Source organism: Limulus polyphemus, unplaced genomic scaffold (assembly GCF_000517525.1).
Source record: "Limulus polyphemus unplaced genomic scaffold, Limulus_polyphemus-2.1.2 Scaffold499, whole genome shotgun sequence".
Taxonomy (NCBI): domain Eukaryota; kingdom Metazoa; phylum Arthropoda; class Merostomata; order Xiphosura; family Limulidae; genus Limulus; species Limulus polyphemus.
This window is the reverse complement of record NW_013666109.1, coordinates 309,338-312,936: the sequence shown is the minus strand read 5'-3', so window position 1 is coordinate 312,936 and position 3,599 is coordinate 309,338. Positions and strand designations below refer to the sequence as shown.

The window sequence follows — 3,599 nt, the reverse complement described above, 5'->3', positions numbered from 1 at the left end:
GTTACATCAGCGAGGTCACGTGACTAGTATCACGCCACCTCTTTCTCAAACCTTCGTGAATTGTCGGAAGATTACTAGATTGGGGTAGTCTGGTATGTATAAGATGGTCACAACGTGACGGGACAATGTGTAGGTAAGGAGTAATTGAACTGCAGTCGAGAGTGTGTAATTGAACTGAGTATTGTCGAGCACGAGCATGTGAAACGTTCTTTGAGAATTATACCGTTGTTATAGAGCGACTGTTGAAATTAAGTGTATCGGTAAAGTTGTACTCGGAAAGAATAAACCAGTTTTATCTAAGAAAGGACTTGTATCGCTAAAGTTTCGTTGGAACGAATTTACGGAAAATTAACTAACGAAAGGAGACGTAACATAATGATTAAACACACTTGGAAAAACTGACGTGTTTCTTAGATTAATTATCAGGCATAAAAGGTCAGATTAACAAAATACTGTTACCATATAGTTTTCTATAACTGAAAATTTTCAATACTAGAACATAGCAATACAAGCACAAGCTTGACAACACTTGAAATTAATACATATAGTTACTTACCGTGATATCTGAGCCTCTTTTTTAATTTTTAACAAAAAGTAGAGCAGAGTAGGTGTCAGGATACTTGAAGATGTAGGAGTTATAAATAGCGAATAGGTAACAGTATTACTGCTCTATAAAATTAGAACTTGCAACATACTAGAGACACCTAGCATTAGTAACATGCATTAAAAACATTTACACCATAAACTTGTTCCTTACGATTAATTTCATAAAAAGTTATTTAGTAGTCTGATATACGCATACTAATCAGAGTCAGAAACTGATAATAGACGTCCTGACTATACGACACGAAACATCATAGGTTAGGAAGAAAAATAGTTTAACGACTTTTGTTTTTAGGTGTGAGCTATAATAAAGATTATGACGCTCTATATACCCCCAGAGTACATCTGACTATTTCTAAAAAAAGTTTCATTTCGTGTAAGAAATATTCGGGGCATAAACAACTATGACACATAATATGTGGGAGGTAATCAGTTTAAACAAATTCTGCAAGAATCAAGTACATTGTTTTTGAAATTTGGATTTAGTAATATATATATATATATTAACTGTTACATATCATTGCTGAATGTTATACCGGTAAACAACGTTAATGTGTTACGTCGTACGATTCCTGGGTATCAAATATAAACAACTTACGTTTCCAAAAAGCGGGTGAGTCCTCTACATCACGTGCTCTTAAACTCTTAAGACCAAAATCTGTAACAGTAATAACAATATGGATAAGATAACCCTTTTTTATAATATGTTTATTTCCAAACGTGAGAAAATGAAGCAATAAATTTATAAAAAATAATTATAAACTAGTATTTTAAACTACAGAACATTAATATATACTAAATACTTGTTATTGGATTGATAAATGTCAGAACATCCAGGATACTCGCTAATATATGTCAATAATATACATAAATACTCAAATCATGAAAATAAACCATGTTACAAAGACGCAACAAAGATACCGAATTCGATAGACAGATTAAACAGCTGACAATCCTAAATGAATAACCATCATTATATAGTGTAATACTAAAGAATCAAACGGAATTCCTCTTGGTATTGCCAATCTCTTCAAACTCACAAAAACAAACAAAAACTTCAAGTTATTATAACTGAATTACCGCCTAAGATACATCTTCCTGAAGTTCCTTTTGTCTCCTTTTGGAAGAGCAGTCTTGAATGTATCCTTGTTCACGCAAAAATGAAATTAGAATCCATCACAGAATGGTTGTCATCCATCTAATCAAACTCATTCTTCTCTAGCTAGAAGCTCATAAAAACTACCAACTCTTTTTCCCGACAAATATAACCAAAAATATTTTAAAATTACTAAGGAAATCACTTGCAAAACACACAATACCACGTATCTCATAAAATGCAAAAAAAAAAAAAATGCTGTCATTAATATATAGGACAAACCCAAACGTTTTGATTTTTTTATTTAAATTTTGCGCAAAGCTACACGAGGGCTATCCGCCCCTAATTTAGCAGTGAAAGACTAGAGGGAAGGTAGCTAGTCATCACCACCCACCGCCAACTCTTGGGCTACTCTTTTACCAACGAATAGTGGGATTGACCGTCACATTATAACGCCCCCACGGCTGAAAGGGCGAGCATGTTTGGTGTGATGGGGATTCGACCCTCAGATTACGAGTCGAGCGCCCCAGCTTTGGTTAGGAAACTAAAAAATTACTTCTTCATAAACTTGTAGTATTTTTCATTTACTTTGTTTACGTATTGAGATATGAAAAACATAACTGGCACTTGACGAAAACAAATGATATTTAACTGTTGCTAGAAAAAAAAACACGAACATACGGATACGAACAGGGATAGAACTATGTCTAAAATCAGATTTTGAGAAGAAGATAATATATTTAGAATAACAGTAATCACTTATCAGGCTATACTAAAAACCTCTTCAATAACAAGATAAAAGATGGATATGAAATATAAGGTTTACCTTAACAATATCGTGCATCAGAGAATAGCGAAACATCCAGTCTAACGTGATCTTGTCATTTGCCAAAATATCCTGGCGAGAAAAACATTGATAGTAAATATCACGTGTTAATATGTGAATAAAAAACCCCATAAAGACCAACTTATCATAATATATACTTTTTCTGCAGAAGATGTGATGGGAATACAGAAAACACAGTAAGTACTTATTATCATAACCATGGTCATATTCGTTTTTATAAGTCCAAACACAGATATGGTTCAAATAAGATTTGTTTGTTTACTGTAAATTGTATTTCCAATTTGAAAATTTGATTTTTCCAGTACGATATTAAAGTGTAAGCATGTGCAGTGTTGACTGTTGTAGCACGCATAAATATATTTTTTAAAAATTAAATATGTTTTGCAGGGTGTTTTTAAAATATCGTACATTTGTTTGTTTGGAATTAAGCGCAAAGCTACTTAGGGCTATCTGCGCTAGTCGTCCCTAATCTAGCAGTGATAGACTAAAGGAAAGGCGGCTAGTCAACCCCACCCACCGCCAACTCTTGGGCTACTCTACGAATAGTTGGATTGACCGTCGCATTGTAATGCGCCTACTGCTGAAAGGGCAAGCATGCTCGGTGACGGGGATTCGAACTCATGACTTACAGATGGCGAGACAAGCGTCCTAACCATCAGGGCGACGTATTCAGTGCCTAATCTAATGTATTTCAATCGATAAGGTGTTACGTGTGTTATCGATAAGGTGTTACGTGTGTTAATTCACTCTAACTACATTTGATTTTGAAAATAGTACTCAATTTTATGGGGCAAGTGTAAAAAAAGAAAAGAATAACTACATCAGTGTGCCGCTTGAAGACAGAAATAACTACATCAGTATACAGCTTGAAGACAGAAATAACTACATCAGTATACAGCTTGAAGACAGAAATAACTACATCAGTGTGCCGCTTGAAGACAGAAATAACTACATCAGTATATAGCTTGAAGACAGAAATAACTACATCAGTATACAGCTTGAAGACAGAAATAACTACATCAGTGTGCCGCTTGAAGACAGAAATAACTACAT

General features: G+C 34.2%; 1 long non-coding RNA gene across 1 annotated transcript in view; it reads right to left on the bottom strand.

Moving 5' to 3' along the window:
- Nucleotides 1–1,259, bottom strand: part of LOC111085602 — an 18,444-nt gene extending 17,185 nt beyond the window's left edge. The window contains exon 1 of the long non-coding RNA XR_002610405.1: nt 1,202–1,259. This is a non-coding gene — a long non-coding RNA (uncharacterized LOC111085602). The remainder of the gene's footprint in view (nt 1–1,201) is intronic.
- Nucleotides 1,260–3,599: the final 2,340 nt, after the last annotated feature.